The sequence below is a fragment of the Phyllobates terribilis genome, unplaced genomic scaffold (assembly GCF_046119375.1).
Source record: "Phyllobates terribilis strain yellow unplaced genomic scaffold, ASM4611937v1 Scaffold_187__1_contigs__length_3656778, whole genome shotgun sequence".
NCBI classification, from domain to species: domain Eukaryota; kingdom Metazoa; phylum Chordata; class Amphibia; order Anura; family Dendrobatidae; genus Phyllobates; species Phyllobates terribilis.
The window spans coordinates 2,514,058-2,531,783 of record NW_027362947.1 but is presented as its reverse complement, the minus strand read 5'-3'; the positions used below and the strand labels follow the sequence as shown (position 1 = coordinate 2,531,783).

Here is a 17,726-nt window from a genome sequence, read left to right as displayed (position 1 = left end):
GAAGACATGTTGTCAACCTCTAGATCCCTTACATGCCTGCACTTTTCGGCTTGCTGCTGCTGCAATCCACGCGTTTTAGATCTGCATAACTCCACCTCTTTAAACACAGCACCTTCACCCCCTGCTGTTCCCACCCGCCTCAACACCGTTGGAAGGGAGGAGAACCAATTAAGGCGGGGGGTGGGGTGGAACGAGCAGCTGTCTACCCTTAGCAGGAGGGCTCCTGATTACATACCTCTCCTGCTGCTGCTGCTGGCTGTCCAGCAGCAGACTGAAGGTGGCTGCTGCTGTGCACAGGTATATAAAGGCTCAGAGCCTATTATGACACGCGCAGCCAGCGTTCCATTGCCACATTCCATCTACTGCAGGCAGGATACCTGGCTGGCTGAATGTCGCTGAGAAGCTCACAGAGACCGCCATAAGCAACAGTTTAACAGAATGCCACAGACTAATCAACCAAACTTTTTGGGTTGGGTTCTCTTTTATAGTCTGCAGGCATTAAATGAAAGAAGTCAGTGTTCCAGCAGAAGGAGACAACGTTTCAGAAAAGGCATTGTAGCAAACCAAAAAAGAAATTTTAAGCGCAGCAGAGTAACCAGCGCACATACCTGTTAGCTCAGGTGAGTTTAAAAGGCTGCTGTTGATAACAAGGGCATTTGCTAAATAGATGGTGTGTGTGCAACAATATACTGAAAGGTCAATTATATTGTGCAGCTTATCTCACCACCTGTAGTTATTTAGGTGAAAGCTCCAAAATGCTTGCCTAATATGTCTGTTTATCCAAAAGGAAGTAAAAAGGGAGAGCTAGAAAGATAGCATTGCATCACATTACATGGCAATGCAATGCACAGTTGCTGAAGTTGAACCAAAATGAGCTTGTAATCTGGCTTCTGCAACTTTGAACATGAAAAATCCAATGAGGAGAAGAAAAGCAAAGCCAAAGAGTCCATCCCAAAATCCGACAAACAAGCAAAATGAACAAAAAACATTGAATTCAATTCTTTCTGATTTTAGAAACTGCATTAAAGAAGGGGTGCACCGGTCCTGGAGATACTGCAATACCAGGTCAATGCGTGGAGTGGACAGAGCAAGCTCTTTTTCCATCTCCCTGTTCTAAAAATCCATTTAATATATGGTCCCCAGATAGGGGACGTATCAGATATTAAACTGATAAGAACAGATACTACACTTGATCTTAGCCAAAAGGCCGAGAAGCGATAACCAGAATTGGTTTCAAACTACGGAGCCACCCAAGGATCCTGAAAAGTCCATTTGTGGAGATGAGCTCCTGGACTCCCGTTAAGAAGACATGTTGTCAACCTCTAGATCCCTTACATGCCTGCACTTTTCGGCTTGCTGCTGCTGCAATCCACGCGTTTTAGATCTGCATAACTCCACCTCTTTAAACACAGCACCTTCACCCCCTGCTGTTCCCACCCGCCTCAACACCGTTGGAAGGGAGGAGAACCAATTAAGGCGGGGGGTGGGGTGGAACGAGCAGCTGTCTACCCTTAGCAGGAGGGCTCCTGATTACATACCTCTCCTGCTGCTGCTGCTGCTGGCTGTCCAGCAGCAGACTGAAGGTGGCTGCTGCTGTGCACAGGTATATAAAGGCTCAGAGCCTATTATGACACGCGCAGCCAGCGTTCCATTGCCACATTCCATCTACTGCAGGCAGGATACCTGGCTGGCTGAATGTCGCTGAGAAGCTCACAGAGACCGCCATAAGCAACAGTTTAACAGAATGCCACAGACTAATCAACCAAACTTTTTGGGTTGGGTTCTCTTTTATAGTCTGCAGGCATTAAATGAAAGAAGTCAGTGTTCCAGCAGAAGGAGACAACGTTTCAGAAAAGGCATTGTAGCAAACCAAAAAAGAAATTTTAAGCGCAGCAGAGTAACCAGCGCACATACCTGTTAGCTCAGGTGAGTTTAAAAGGCTGCTGTTGATAACAAGGGCATTTGCTAAATAGATGGTGTGTGTGCAACAATATACTGAAAGGTCAATTATATTGTGCAGCTTATCTCACCACCTGTAGTTATTTAGGTGAAAGCTCCAAAATGCTTGCCTAATATGTCTGTTTATCCAAAAGGAAGTAAAAAGGGAGAGCTAGAAAGATAGCATTGCATCACATTACATGGCAATGCAATGCACAGTTGCTGAAGTTGAACCAAAATGAGCTTGTAATCTGGCTTCTGCAACTTTGAACATGAAAAATCCAATGAGGAGAAGAAAAGCAAAGCCAAAGAGTCCATCCCAAAATCCGACAAACAAGCAAAATGAACAAAAAACATTGAATTCAATTCTTTCTGATTTTAGAAACTGCATTAAAGAAGGGGTGCACCGGTCCTGGAGATACTGCAATACCAGGTCAATGCGTGGAGTGGACAGAGCAAGCTCTTTTTCCATCTCCCTGTTCTAAAAATCCATTTAATATATGGTCCCCAGATAGGGGACGTATCAGATATTAAACTGATAAGAACAGATACTACACTTGATCTTAGCCAAAAGGCCGAGAAGCGATAACCAGAATTGGTTTCAAACTACGGAGCCACCCAAGGATCCTGAAAAGTCCATTTGTGGAGATGAGCTCCTGGACTCCCGTTAAGAAGACATGTTGTCAACCTCTAGATCCCTTACATGCCTGCACTTTTCGGCTTGCTGCTGCTGCAATCCACGCGTTTTAGATCTGCATAACTCCACCTCTTTAAACACAGCACCTTCACCCCCTGCTGTTCCCACCCGCCTCAACACCGTTGGAAGGGAGGAGAACCAATTAAGGCGGGGGGTGGGGTGGAACGAGCAGCTGTCTACCCTTAGCAGGAGGGCTCCTGATTACATACCTCTCCTGCTGCTGCTGCTGCTGGCTGTCCAGCAGCAGACTGAAGGTGGCTGCTGCTGTGCACAGGTATATAAAGGCTCAGAGCCTATTATGACACGCGCAGCCAGCGTTCCATTGCCACATTCCATCTACTGCAGGCAGGATACCTGGCTGGCTGAATGTCGCTGAGAAGCTCACAGAGACCGCCATAAGCAACAGTTTAACAGAATGCCACAGACTAATCAACCAAACTTTTTGGGTTGGGTTCTCTTTTATAGTCTGCAGGCATTAAATGAAAGAAGTCAGTGTTCCAGCAGAAGGAGACAACGTTTCAGAAAAGGCATTGTAGCAAACCAAAAAAGAAATTTTAAGCGCAGCAGAGTAACCAGCGCACATACCTGTTAGCTCAGGTGAGTTTAAAAGGCTGCTGTTGATAACAAGGGCATTTGCTAAATAGATGGTGTGTGTGCAACAATATACTGAAAGGTCAATTATATTGTGCAGCTTATCTCACCACCTGTAGTTATTTAGGTGAAAGCTCCAAAATGCTTGCCTAATATGTCTGTTTATCCAAAAGGAAGTAAAAAGGGAGAGCTAGAAAGATAGCATTGCATCACATTACATGGCAATGCAATGCACAGTTGCTGAAGTTGAACCAAAATGAGCTTGTAATCTGGCTTCTGCAACTTTGAACATGAAAAATCCAATGAGGAGAAGAAAAGCAAAGCCAAAGAGTCCATCCCAAAATCCGACAAACAAGCAAAATGAACAAAAAACATTGAATTCAATTCTTTCTGATTTTAGAAACTGCATTAAAGAAGGGGTGCACCGGTCCTGGAGATACTGCAATACCAGGTCAATGCGTGGAGTGGACAGAGCAAGCTCTTTTTCCATCTCCCTGTTCTAAAAATCCATTTAATATATGGTCCCCAGATAGGGGACGTATCAGATATTAAACTGATAAGAACAGATACTACACTTGATCTTAGCCAAAAGGCCGAGAAGCGATAACCAGAATTGGTTTCAAACTACGGAGCCACCCAAGGATCCTGAAAAGTCCATTTGTGGAGATGAGCTCCTGGACTCCCGTTAAGAAGACATGTTGTCAACCTCTAGATCCCTTACATGCCTGCACTTTTCGGCTTGCTGCTGCTGCAATCCACGCGTTTTAGATCTGCATAACTCCACCTCTTTAAACACAGCACCTTCACCCCCTGCTGTTCCCACCCGCCTCAACACCGTTGGAAGGGAGGAGAACCAATTAAGGCGGGGGGTGGGGTGGAACGAGCAGCTGTCTACCCTTAGCAGGAGGGCTCCTGATTACATACCTCTCCTGCTGCTGCTGCTGCTGGCTGTCCAGCAGCAGACTGAAGGTGGTTGCTGCTGTGCACAGGTATATAAAGGCTCAGAGCCTATTATGACACGCGCAGCCAGCGTTCCATTGCCACATTCCATCTACTGCAGGCAGGATACCTGGCTGGCTGAATGTCGCTGAGAAGCTCACAGAGACCGCCATAAGCAACAGTTTAACAGAATGCCACAGACTAATCAACCAAACTTTTTGGGTTGGGTTCTCTTTTATAGTCTGCAGGCATTAAATGAAAGAAGTCAGTGTTCCAGCAGAAGGAGACAACGTTTCAGAAAAGGCATTGTAGCAAACCAAAAAAGAAATTTTAAGCGCAGCAGAGTAACCAGCGCACATACCTGTTAGCTCAGGTGAGTTTAAAAGGCTGCTGTTGATAACAAGGGCATTTGCTAAATAGATGGTGTGTGTGCAACAATATACTGAAAGGTCAATTATATTGTGCAGCTTATCTCACCACCTGTAGTTATTTAGGTGAAAGCTCCAAAATGCTTGCCTAATATGTCTGTTTATCCAAAAGGAAGTAAAAAGGGAGAGCTAGAAAGATAGCATTGCATCACATTACATGGCAATGCAATGCACAGTTGCTGAAGTTGAACCAAAATGAGCTTGTAATCTGGCTTCTGCAACTTTGAACATGAAAAATCCAATGAGGAGAAGAAAAGCAAAGCCAAAGAGTCCATCCCAAAATCCGACAAACAAGCAAAATGAACAAAAAACATTGAATTCAATTCTTTCTGATTTTAGAAACTGCATTAAAGAAGGGGTGCACCGGTCCTGGAGATACTGCAATACCAGGTCAATGCGTGGAGTGGACAGAGCAAGCTCTTTTTCCATCTCCCTGTTCTAAAAATCCATTTAATATATGGTCCCCAGATAGGGGACGTATCAGATATTAAACTGATAAGAACAGATACTACACTTGATCTTAGCCAAAAGGCCGAGAAGCGATAACCAGAATTGGTTTCAAACTACGGAGCCACCCAAGGATCCTGAAAAGTCCATTTGTGGAGATGAGCTCCTGGACTCCCGTTAAGAAGACATGTTGTCAACCTCTAGATCCCTTACATGCCTGCACTTTTCGGCTTGCTGCTGCTGCAATCCACGCGTTTTAGATCTGCATAACTCCACCTCTTTAAACACAGCACCTTCACCCCCTGCTGTTCCCACCCGCCTCAACACCGTTGGAAGGGAGGAGAACCAATTAAGGCGGGGGGTGGGGTGGAACGAGCAGCTGTCTACCCTTAGCAGGAGGGCTCCTGATTACATACCTCTCCTGCTGCTGCTGCTGCTGGCTGTCCAGCAGCAGACTGAAGGTGGCTGCTGCTGTGCACAGGTATATAAAGGCTCAGAGCCTATTATGACACGCGCAGCCAGCGTTCCATTGCCACATTCCATCTACTGCAGGCAGGATACCTGGCTGGCTGAATGTCGCTGAGAAGCTCACAGAGACCGCCATAAGCAACAGTTTAACAGAATGCCACAGACTAATCAACCAAACTTTTTGGGTTGGGTTCTCTTTTATAGTCTGCAGGCATTAAATGAAAGAAGTCAGTGTTCCAGCAGAAGGAGACGTTTCAGAAAAGGCATTGTAGCAAACCAAAAAAGAAATTTTAAGCGCAGCAGAGTAACCAGCGCACATACCTGTTAGCTCAGGTGAGTTTAAAAGGCTGCTGTTGATAACAAGGGCATTTGCTAAATAGATGGTGTGTGTGCAACAATATACTGAAAGGTCAATGATATTGTGCAGCTTATCTCACCACCTGTAGTTATTTAGGTGAAAGCTCCAAAATGCTTGCCTAATATGTCTGTTTATCCAAAAGGAAGTAAAAAGGGAGAGCTAGAAAGATAGCATTGCATCACATTACATGGCAATGCAATGCACAGTTGCTGAAGTTGAACCAAAATGAGCTTGTAATCTGGCTTCTGCAACTTTGAACATGAAAAATCCAATGAGGAGAAGAAAAGCAAAGCCAAAGAGTCCATCCCAAAATCCGACAAACAAGCAAAATGAACAAAAAACATTGAATTCAATTCTTTCTGATTTTAGAAACTGCATTAAAGAAGGGGTGCACCGGTCCTGGAGATACTGCAATACCAGGTCAATGCGTGGAGTGGACAGAGCAAGCTCTTTTTCCATCTCCCTGTTCTAAAAATCCATTTAATATATGGTCCCCAGATAGGGGACGTATCAGATATTAAACTGATAAGAACAGATACTACACTTGATCTTAGCCAAAAGGCCGAGAAGCGATAACCAGAATTGGTTTCAAACTACGGAGCCACCCAAGGATCCTGAAAAGTCCATTTGTGGAGATGAGCTCCTGGACTCCCGTTAAGAAGACATGTTGTCAACCTCTAGATCCCTTACATGCCTGCACTTTTCGGCTTGCTGCTGCTGCAATCCACGCGTTTTAGATCTGCATAACTCCACCTCTTTAAACACAGCACCTTCACCCCCTGCTGTTCCCACCCGCCTCAACACCGTTGGAAGGGAGGAGAACCAATTAAGGCGGGGGGTGGGGTGGAACGAGCAGCTGTCTACCCTTAGCAGGAGGGCTCCTGATTACATACCTCTCCTGCTGCTGCTGCTGCTGGCTGTCCAGCAGCAGACTGAAGGTGGCTGCTGCTGTGCACAGGTATATAAAGGCTCAGAGCCTATTATGACACGCGCAGCCAGCGTTCCATTGCCACATTCCATCTACTGCAGGCAGGATACCTGGCTGGCTGAATGTCGCTGAGAAGCTCACAGAGACCGCCATAAGCAACAGTTTAACAGAATGCCACAGACTAATCAACCAAACTTTTTGGGTTGGGTTCTCTTTTATAGTCTGCAGGCATTAAATGAAAGAAGTCAGTGTTCCAGCAGAAGGAGACAACGTTTCAGAAAAGGCATTGTAGCAAACCAAAAAAGAAATTTTAAGCGCAGCAGAGTAACCAGCGCACATACCTGTTAGCTCAGGTGAGTTTAAAAGGCTGCTGTTGATAACAAGGGCATTTGCTAAATAGATGGTGTGTGTGCAACAATATACTGAAAGGTCAATTATATTGTGCAGCTTATCTCACCACCTGTAGTTATTTAGGTGAAAGCTCCAAAATGCTTGCCTAATATGTCTGTTTATCCAAAAGGAAGTAAAAAGGGAGAGCTAGAAAGATAGCATTGCATCACATTACATGGCAATGCAATGCACAGTTGCTGAAGTTGAACCAAAATGAGCTTGTAATCTGGCTTCTGCAACTTTGAACATGAAAAATCCAATGAGGAGAAGAAAAGCAAAGCCAAAGAGTCCATCCCAAACTCCGACAAACAAGCAAAATGAACAAAAAACATTGAATTCAATTCTTTCTGATTTTAGAAACTGCATTAAAGAAGGGGTGCACCGGTCCTGGAGATACTGCAATACCAGGTCAATGCGTGGAGTGGACAGAGCAAGCTCTTTTTCCATCTCCCTGTTCTAAAAATCCATTTAATATATGGTCCCCAGATAGGGGACGTATCAGATATTAAACTGATAAGAACAGATACTACACTTGATCTTAGCCAAAAGGCCGAGAAGCGATAACCAGAATTGGTTTCAAACTACGGAGCCACCCAAGGATCCTGAAAAGTCCATTTGTGGAGATGAGCTCCTGGACTCCCGTTAAGAAGACATGTCAACCTCTAGATCCCTTACATGCCTGCACTTTTCAGCTTGCTGCTGCTGCAATCCACGCGTTTTAGATCTGCATAACTCCACCTCTTTAAACACAGCACCTTCACCCCCTGCTGTTCCCACCCGCCTCAACACCGTTGGAAGGGAGGAGAATCAATTAAGGCGGGGGGTGGGGTGGAACGAGCAGCTGTCTACCCTTAGCAGGAGGGCTCCTGATTACATACCTCTCCTGCTGCTGCTGCTGCTGGCTGTCCAGCAGCAGACTGAAGGTGGCTGCTGCTGTGCACAGGTATATAAAGGCTCAGAGCCTATTATGACACACGCAGCCAGCGTTCCATTGCCACATTCCATCTACTGCAGGCAGGATACCTGGCTGGCTGAATGTCGCTGAGAAGCTCACAGAGACCGCCATAAGCAACAGTTTAACAGAATGCCACAGACTAATCAACCAAACTTTTTGGGTTGGGTTCTCTTTTATAGTCTGCAGGCATTAAATGAAAGAAGTCAGTGTTCCAGCAGAAGGAGACAACGTTTCAGAAAAGGCATTGTAGCAAACCAAAAAAGAAATTTTAAGCGCAGCAGAGTAACCAGCGCACATACCTGTTAGCTCAGGTGAGTTTAAAAGGCTGCTGTTGATAACAAGGGCATTTGCTAAATAGATGGTGTGTGTGCAACAATATACTGAAAGGTCAATTATATTGTGCAGCTTATCTCACCACCTGTAGTTATTTAGGTGAAAGCTCCAAAATGCTTGCCTAATATGTCTGTTTATCCAAAAGGAAGTAAAAAGGGAGAGCTAGAAAGATAGCATTGCATCACATTACATGGCAATGCAATGCACAGTTGCTGAAGTTGAACCAAAATGAGCTTGTAATCTGGCTTCTGCAACTTTGAACATGAAAAATCCAATGAGGAGAAGAAAAGCAAAGCCAAAGAGTCCATCCCAAAATCCGACAAACAAGCAAAATGAACAAAAAACATTGAATTCAATTCTTTCTGATTTTAGAAACTGCATTAAAGAAGGGGTGCACCGGTCCTGGAGATACTGCAATACCAGGTCAATGCGTGGAGTGGACAGAGCAAGCTCTTTTTCCATCTCCCTGTTCTAAAAATCCATTTAATATATGGTCCCCAGATAGGGGACGTATCAGATATTAAACTGATAAGAACAGATACTACACTTGATCTTAGCCAAAAGGCCGAGAAGCGATAACCAGAATTGGTTTCAAACTACGGAGCCACCCAAGGATCCTGAAAAGTCCATTTGTGGAGATGAGCTCCTGGACTCCCGTTAAGAAGACATGTTGTCAACCTCTAGATCCCTTACATGCCTGCACTTTTCGGCTTGCTGCTGCTGCAATCCACGCGTTTTAGATCTGCATAACTCCACCTCTTTAAACACAGCACCTTCACCCCCTGCTGTTCCCACCCGCCTCAACACCGTTGGAAGGGAGGAGAACCAATTAAGGCGGGGGGTGGGGTGGAACGAGCAGCTGTCTACCCTTAGCAGGAGGGCTCCTGATTACATACCTCTCCTGCTGCTGCTGCTGCTGGCTGTCCAGCAGCAGACTGAAGGTGGCTGCTGCTGTGCACAGGTATATAAAGGCTCAGAGCCTATTATGACACGCGCAGCCAGCGTTCCATTGCCACATTCCATCTACTGCAGGCAGGATACCTGGCTGGCTGAATGTCGCTGAGAAGCTCACAGAGACCGCCATAAGCAACAGTTTAACAGAATGCCACAGACTAATCAACCAAACTTTTTGGGTTGGGTTCTCTTTTATAGTCTGCAGGCATTAAATGAAAGAAGTCAGTGTTCCAGCAGAAGGAGACAACGTTTCAGAAAAGGCATTGTAGCAAACCAAAAAAGAAATTTTAAGCGCAGCAGAGTAACCAGCGCACATACCTGTTAGCTCAGGTGAGTTTAAAAGGCTGCTGTTGATAACAAGGGCATTTGCTAAATAGATGGTGTGTGTGCAACAATATACTGAAAGGTCAATTATATTGTGCAGCTTATCTCACCACCTGTAGTTATTTAGGTGAAAGCTCCAAAATGCTTGCCTAATATGTCTGTTTATCCAAAAGGAAGTAAAAAGGGAGAGCTAGAAAGATAGCATTGCATCACATTACATGGCAATGCAATGCACAGTTGCTGAAGTTGAACCAAAATGAGCTTGTAATCTGGCTTCTGCAACTTTGAACATGAAAAATCCAATGAGGAGAAGAAAAGCAAAGCCAAAGAGTCCATCCCAAAATCCGACAAACAAGCAAAATGAACAAAAAACATTGAATTCAATTCTTTCTGATTTTAGAAACTGCATTAAAGAAGGGGTGCACCGGTCCTGGAGATACTGCAATACCAGGTCAATGCGTGGAGTGGACAGAGCAAGCTCTTTTTCCATCTCCCTGTTCTAAAAATCCATTTAATATATGGTCCCCAGATAGGGGACGTATCAGATATTAAACTGATAAGAACAGATACTACACTTGATCTTAGCCAAAAGGCCGAGAAGCGATAACCAGAATTGGTTTCAAACTACGGAGCCACCCAAGGATCCTGAAAAGTCCATTTGTGGAGATGAGCTCCTGGACTCCCGTTAAGAAGACATGTTGTCAACCTCTAGATCCCTTACATGCCTGCACTTTTCGGCTTGCTGCTGCTGCAATCCACGCGTTTTAGATCTGCATAACTCCACCTCTTTAAACACAGCACCTTCACCCCCTGCTGTTCCCACCCGCCTCAACACCGTTGGAAGGGAGGAGAACCAATTAAGGCGGGGGGTGGGGTGGAACGAGCAGCTGTCTACCCTTAGCAGGAGGGCTCCTGATTACATACCTCTCCTGCTGCTGCTGCTGCTGGCTGTCCAGCAGCAGACTGAAGGTGGCTGCTGCTGTGCACAGGTATATAAAGGCTCAGAGCCTATTATGACACGCGCAGCCAGCGTTCCATTGCCACATTCCATCTACTGCAGGCAGGATACCTGGCTGGCTGAATGTCGCTGAGAAGCTCACAGAGACCGCCATAAGCAACAGTTTAACAGAATGCCACAGACTAATCAACCAAACTTTTTGGGTTGGGTTCTCTTTTATAGTCTGCAGGCATTAAATGAAAGAAGTCAGTGTTCCAGCAGAAGGAGACAACGTTTCAGAAAAGGCATTGTAGCAAACCAAAAAAGAAATTTTAAGCGCAGCAGAGTAACCAGCGCACATACCTGTTAGCTCAGGTGAGTTTAAAAGGCTGCTGTTGATAACAAGGGCATTTGCTAAATAGATGGTGTGTGTGCAACAATATACTGAAAGGTCAATTATATTGTGCAGCTTATCTCACCACCTGTAGTTATTTAGGTGAAAGCTCCAAAATGCTTGCCTAATATGTCTGTTTATCCAAAAGGAAGTAAAAAGGGAGAGCTAGAAAGATAGCATTGCATCACATTACATGGCAATGCAATGCACAGTTGCTGAAGTTGAACCAAAATGAGCTTGTAATCTGGCTTCTGCAACTTTGAACATGAAAAATCCAATGAGGAGAAGAAAAGCAAAGCCAAAGAGTCCATCCCAAAATCCGACAAACAAGCAAAATGAACAAAAAACATTGAATTCAATTCTTTCTGATTTTAGAAACTGCATTAAAGAAGGGGTGCACCGGTCCTGGAGATACTGCAATACCAGGTCAATGCGTGGAGTGGACAGAGCAAGCTCTTTTTCCATCTCCCTGTTCTAAAAATCCATTTAATATATGGTCCCCAGATAGGGGACGTATCAGATATTAAACTGATAAGAACAGATACTACACTTGATCTTAGCCAAAAGGCCGAGAAGCGATAACCAGAATTGGTTTCAAACTACGGAGCCACCCAAGGATCCTGAAAAGTCCATTTGTGGAGATGAGCTCCTGGACTCCCGTTAAGAAGACATGTTGTCAACCTCTAGATCCCTTACATGCCTGCACTTTTCGGCTTGCTGCTGCTGCAATCCACGCGTTTTAGATCTGCATAACTCCACCTCTTTAAACACAGCACCTTCACCCCCTGCTGTTCCCACCCGCCTCAACACCGTTGGAAGGGAGGAGAACCAATTAAGGCGGGGGGTGGGGTGGAACGAGCAGCTGTCTACCCTTAGCAGGAGGGCTCCTGATTACATACCTCTCCTGCTGCTGCTGCTGGCTGTCCAGCAGCAGACTGAAGGTGGCTGCTGCTGTGCACAGGTATATAAAGGCTCAGAGCCTATTATGACACGCGCAGCCAGCGTTCCATTGCCACATTCCATCTACTGCAGGCAGGATACCTGGCTGGCTGAATGTCGCTGAGAAGCTCACAGAGACCGCCATAAGCAACAGTTTAACAGAATGCCACAGACTAATCAACCAAACTTTTTGGGTTGGGTTCTCTTTTATAGTCTGCAGGCATTAAATGAAAGAAGTCAGTGTTCCAGCAGAAGGAGACAACGTTTCAGAAAAGGCATTGTAGCAAACCAAAAAAGAAATTTTAAGCGCAGCAGAGTAACCAGCGCACATACCTGTTAGCTCAGGTGAGTTTAAAAGGCTGCTGTTGATAACAAGGGCATTTGCTAAATAGATGGTGTGTGTGCAACAATATACTGAAAGGTCAATTATATTGTGCAGCTTATCTCACCACCTGTAGTTATTTAGGTGAAAGCTCCAAAATGCTTGCCTAATATGTCTGTTTATCCAAAAGGAAGTAAAAAGGGAGAGCTAGAAAGATAGCATTGCATCACATTACATGGCAATGCAATGCACAGTTGCTGAAGTTGAACCAAAATGAGCTTGTAATCTGGCTTCTGCAACTTTGAACATGAAAAATCCAATGAGGAGAAGAAAAGCAAAGCCAAAGAGTCCATCCCAAAATCCGACAAACAAGCAAAATGAACAAAAAACATTGAATTCAATTCTTTCTGATTTTAGAAACTGCATTAAAGAAGGGGTGCACCGGTCCTGGAGATACTGCAATACCAGGTCAATGCGTGGAGTGGACAGAGCAAGCTCTTTTTCCATCTCCCTGTTCTAAAAATCCATTAAATATATGGTCCCCAGATAGGGGACGTATCAGATATTAAACTGATAAGAACAGATACTACACTTGATCTTAGCCAAAAGGCCGAGAAGCGATAACCAGAATTGGTTTCAAACTACGGAGCCACCCAAGGATCCTGAAAAGTCCATTTGTGGAGATGAGCTCCTGGACTCCCGTTAAGAAGACATGTTGTCAACCTCTAGATCCCTTACATGCCTGCACTTTTCGGCTTGCTGCTGCTGCAATCCACGCGTTTTAGATCTGCATAACTCCACCTCTTTAAACACAGCACCTTCACCCCCTGCTGTTCCCACCCGCCTCAACACCGTTGGAAGGGAGGAGAACCAATTAAGGCGGGGGGTGGGGTGGAACGAGCAGCTGTCTACCCTTAGCAGGAGGGCTCCTGATTACATACCTCTCCTGCTGCTGCTGCTGCTGGCTGTCCAGCAGCAGACTGAAGGTGGCTGCTGCTGTGCACAGGTATATAAAGGCTCAGAGCCTATTATGACACGCGCAGCCAGCGTTCCATTACCACATTCCATCTACTGCAGGCAGGATACCTGGCTGGCTGAATGTCGCTGAGAAGCTCACAGAGACCGCCATAAGCAACAGTTTAACAGAATGCCACAGACTAATCAACCAAACTTTTTGGGTTGGGTTCTCTTTTATAGTCTGCAGGCATTAAATGAAAGAAGTCAGTGTTCCAGCAGAAGGAGACAACGTTTCAGAAAAGGCATTGTAGCAAACCAAAAAAGAAATTTTAAGCGCAGCAGAGTAACCAGCGCACATACCTGTTAGCTCAGGTGAGTTTAAAAGGCTGCTGTTGATAACAAGGGCATTTGCTAAATAGATGGTGTGTGTGCAACAATATACTGAAAGGTCAATTATATTGTGCAGCTTATCTCACCACCTGTAGTTATTTAGGTGAAAGCTCCAAAATGCTTGCCTAATATGTCTGTTTATCCAAAAGGAAGTAAAAAGGGAGAGCTAGAAAGATAGCATTGCATCACATTACATGGCAATGCAATGCACAGTTGCTGAAGTTGAACCAAAATGAGCTTGTAATCTGGCTTCTGCAACTTTGAACATGAAAAATCCAATGAGGAGAAGAAAAGCAAAGCCAAAGAGTCCATCCCAAAATCCGACAAACAAGCAAAATGAACAAAAAACATTGAATTCAATTCTTTCTGATTTTAGAAACTGCATTAAAGAAGGGGTGCACCGGTCCTGGAGATACTGCAATACCAGGTCAATGCGTGGAGTGGACAGAGCAAGCTCTTTTTCCATCTCCCTGTTCTAAAAATCCATTTAATATATGGTCCCCAGATAGGGGACGTATCAGATATTAAACTGATAAGAACAGATAAGGTTTCAACGCAATTTTATTGATTCAAAAGTATATTTACAAAGGTTTTAAAAAAGAACATTTATAACATTACAATAAAATGATAAAACATGATAATAATCAATTCAAGTTTTTTGTAAAAACACAATTTACCATCATAAAACCATTGTAACAATTAAGAAAATCATAATTACAGATGTACTTGGGTTTATTTAATTACCACTAATTGTGTTCCATAATTGTACACACCACATAGAAGCCGCTTCTTTTGCTCCATACAGTTTTTTATCTCTGAGATAGTAAATATACATTTCACTTAAAGCAATTTTTATACAGTCTGTTGAATCAATATGATCATGTTTGAAGAGTAAAATATTTCTAACTTTCCACATGGCATTTTTAAAACAATTAATAATAATCCAGGCAACTCGGAATTGTTTAAAATTTGGACACTTAAAAAGACCATAAAAGACATAAAAGTGATTAAAATCTTTCAGGCCACATGCCCATTTTAAAAGTGGGCCTACCTTTCTCCAAACCTCCTGTGCAAAATGACAATTCCAAAAGAGATGCAATACAGACTCACTTTCCCCGCATATATCTCTTGGACATTTGGCTCTCGCCACCAGCCCCCGCCTATGTTGAAACTCACGGGTAGGGAGGCACTGGTGGACGATAGCCCAGGCAAGGTCCTTGTGTACATTTGCAAGATATTTCCCGTACACATTTCGCCACACCGTTTTGGACCTTGCCTGTGAAAAATTGGAGACAGGAATTGTGTCCTCAGAGCGTCTGCAAGCAATAGATACCTTCCTTTGGTCCCCCAATATATCAGGCTCCAATTCCTGGAGACCTAAAAGTCTGACCGTTTTCTCAAGTATCACATACTGTTTAGGTGGGCACAGGAGCACAGGAGAACTTAAAGGTAGGCTAAACCACCTTTTAAAAATCATTCCTGCTGCATATTTTAAAAAATAACTAAAAATGCCATCAGATTTAAAAACCTTATAACAGAAGCAGAAATACTTTATATGGAAAAAGGTAAAAAAATTGGGTACATCTTTACCTCCATTAGATTTACATTTGTACATCAGATCTCTTTTTAACTTTTCCATTTTTGAACCCCATAAAAACATAAAAACAATTCTTGTTACTTTCTTGATTTGTAAATTGGAAGGGGGAAACACCATTGCAACATACAACATAATGGGAATTAAAACAGCTTTAATAATTAAAATTTTACCTTCCATACTAAGGTTCCTTAAATTCCACAATGAGATCTTTTTTTCTATTTTATCCATTGCAGAGTCCCAGTTAGGGTCCCCCTCATTGGCTTGGTTAAAAATAATTCCTAAAATTTTTATGTGATTTTTCTGTATCACTATCCCAGGGGTCAAAGAGGAGTCCCATCCCCCCACATTAAAACAGTCACATTTATCTATATTTAATTTAAAACCTGAGGCTTCACAGAAAAATTGTGTGTTTCTCAATACCCTCCTCAGAGATGTGGAATCTGGACATAGTATGGTAACATCATCAATGTAACTTAGGGCTTTAAGTTGCATACCCCTACCCCCGGGAATAGGTACCCCTTTAATTACTTTATCTTTTCTCAGTATGGTTAATAGTGGTTCCATAACACAGATAAAGAGCAGTGGTGAGAGAGGGCACCCTTGTTTCACCCCTGATAATAGAGGAACCCCCTTCGTTAAAAACCCATTTACAGAAATTTGACTAAAACAAGAATGATATAAAAGCATAATGCGGGTTAAAATTTTCTCTGGAAACGCCATTTTTTTAAGAACCATAAAAAGAAATTCATGCGATACCCTGTCAAAAGCTTTTTCAAAGTCTAAGGATAAAATAGCAAGGTTTTGACTTCTCTCTTTTGAATACCATATGGTATCCCTAATTATGTTGAGGGACTCAGCTATGGTTCTTCCGGGAACACCACATACCTGGTTAGGGTGAATTAATTTGGCTATAAAGGGTTTTAAACGGACTGCAATAAGTTTAGCTAAAATTTTATAATCAAGGTTTAAAAGCGTAATAGGCCGCCAGTTTTTAAGTTGGCTCCTATCCCCTTTTTTATATATTAAAGATACCAGACCTCTCCTCCAAGATGGGGGTAATTTATTAGTATTAAAAGCTTCTTTAAACAATAAAAACATATCGTTCTTTAAAATTCCCCAAAAAGTCAGATAAAACTCAATCGGTAGACCGTCTTCCCCAGGGGCTTTCCCACTGGAGAAACTTTTAAAAATCTGTAAAAGTTCCTCACTGGTGAGATCCCTAGATAAAATACCCTGGTCTAAAATATCTAACTTAAAATCAAGGGAATTAATAGCATACTCTAAAAAGGATGGATCTATAACTTTAGTGTTAAAAAGAAGTTGATAAAAATTAAAAGCTTTTCCTAACATACCCTTAATATCATTTTCACCTTCAAGATTTAGGATTGCGTCCCTCCTCCCCATTACCTTTTTGAAGAAGAATCGGGAGCATTTCTCTCCTTCCTCCAGGTGCTGTACATGGGAGTTAAAAATTATTTGTTTTCCTTTTTCATTAAGAGCATTTTTTATTTCAGACTTAAGATTTGCAATATCATCATCCACATCAATACCAACTTCTTTTAGTTTAAAGAGTACTTGTAATCTCATATTAAAAACATAAAACCACTGCTTTTTCTTTTTTGCTTTCATTTTCCCTGCCTTAATAAAAAATAATTTAATCTTAGGTTTAATGCTCTCCCACCAATCCAGCATCGAGGCGCGGGGGTCTCTCTTTGATTGCCAGCACTGGTAGGCCTGCACAAACCTCTTTTGAATATCAATATCCTCTAGGAGAGTTGTATTTAATCTCCATGGGCCTCTTGAGGTATTTTGTTCCCCTGCTAACTCTAAAAACACAGATAAAACTTTATGATCAGAGAATAAATTAGATAAAAGAAAACATTTACAAGGTTTAAAGGCAGTAGAAGCAAATATGAAATCAATTCTAGAAGAAACTCTTCCATTGGACCATGTAACACCTGGATCCGCCGGCAAGAGTTCCTTCCAGCAGTCCTGTAATCTAAAATCATCAATTAAACTTTTCAACAAATAGGAGGTACGGTCTTTACGATTCACATCCCCACCCTGCCGGGATTCCCCATCACGTAAACAATTAAAATCTCCTCCCACTAGCAGGGGGGTTGACCCAACACAAAATAATGGCAATATTTCAAGTAAATCCGCCCTTTCCTGCTTCCCAGGAGGAGCGTACACATTTAATAAACGTAAAGAAAGTCCATTAAAAACAAGATGTATTAAAATAGCTCTGCCAGGTATAATTTCAGTCACAGATTGAATGATGGTAGAATGTCCACGGCAAAGTAGTCCAACTCCGGCAGCACGACAGTCATTAGCACCGGACCACACAGAAGCGCCCAGTTTCCAGTCTTCTTTTAAGTCCTTATAATTTAAATTACTCTGTATACCACATTCTTGTAGAAACCAGAAATCAAAGTCCAAT

The 17,726-nt window shown here is 43.1% G+C and overlaps 11 non-coding genes across 11 annotated transcripts; all 11 read right to left on the bottom strand.

Moving 5' to 3' along the window:
* Positions 1–1,028: 1,028 nt before the first annotated feature.
* On the bottom strand, positions 1,029–1,219 carry LOC141213021 (U2 spliceosomal RNA). Its single transcript, XR_012282601.1, has one exon. It is a non-coding gene; the product is annotated as a U2 spliceosomal RNA (small nuclear RNA).
* Positions 1,220–2,334: 1,115 nt separating this feature from the next.
* LOC141213020 (U2 spliceosomal RNA) lies at positions 2,335–2,525 on the bottom strand. The gene has a single exon (XR_012282600.1). It is a non-coding gene; the product is annotated as a U2 spliceosomal RNA (small nuclear RNA).
* A 1,115-nt stretch (positions 2,526–3,640) lies between these two features.
* Positions 3,641–3,831, bottom strand: LOC141213019 (U2 spliceosomal RNA). Its single transcript, XR_012282599.1, has one exon. It is a non-coding gene; the product is annotated as a U2 spliceosomal RNA (small nuclear RNA).
* Positions 3,832–4,946: 1,115 nt separating this feature from the next.
* LOC141213018 (U2 spliceosomal RNA) lies at positions 4,947–5,137 on the bottom strand. The gene has a single exon (XR_012282598.1). It is a non-coding gene; the product is annotated as a U2 spliceosomal RNA (small nuclear RNA).
* A 1,112-nt stretch (positions 5,138–6,249) lies between these two features.
* Positions 6,250–6,440, bottom strand: LOC141213017 (U2 spliceosomal RNA). The gene has a single exon (XR_012282597.1). It is a non-coding gene; the product is annotated as a U2 spliceosomal RNA (small nuclear RNA).
* Positions 6,441–7,555: 1,115 nt separating this feature from the next.
* LOC141213016 (U2 spliceosomal RNA) lies at positions 7,556–7,746 on the bottom strand. Its single transcript, XR_012282596.1, has one exon. It is a non-coding gene; the product is annotated as a U2 spliceosomal RNA (small nuclear RNA).
* A 1,112-nt stretch (positions 7,747–8,858) lies between these two features.
* Positions 8,859–9,049, bottom strand: LOC141213015 (U2 spliceosomal RNA). The gene has a single exon (XR_012282595.1). It is a non-coding gene; the product is annotated as a U2 spliceosomal RNA (small nuclear RNA).
* Positions 9,050–10,164: 1,115 nt separating this feature from the next.
* Positions 10,165–10,355, bottom strand: LOC141213013 (U2 spliceosomal RNA). Its single transcript, XR_012282594.1, has one exon. It is a non-coding gene; the product is annotated as a U2 spliceosomal RNA (small nuclear RNA).
* A 1,115-nt stretch (positions 10,356–11,470) lies between these two features.
* On the bottom strand, positions 11,471–11,661 carry LOC141213012 (U2 spliceosomal RNA). Its single transcript, XR_012282593.1, has one exon. It is a non-coding gene; the product is annotated as a U2 spliceosomal RNA (small nuclear RNA).
* Positions 11,662–12,773: 1,112 nt separating this feature from the next.
* Positions 12,774–12,964, bottom strand: LOC141213100 (U2 spliceosomal RNA). Its single transcript, XR_012282677.1, has one exon. It is a non-coding gene; the product is annotated as a U2 spliceosomal RNA (small nuclear RNA).
* A 1,115-nt stretch (positions 12,965–14,079) lies between these two features.
* On the bottom strand, positions 14,080–14,268 carry LOC141213164 (U2 spliceosomal RNA). The gene has a single exon (XR_012282733.1). It is a non-coding gene; the product is annotated as a U2 spliceosomal RNA (small nuclear RNA).
* Positions 14,269–17,726: the final 3,458 nt, after the last annotated feature.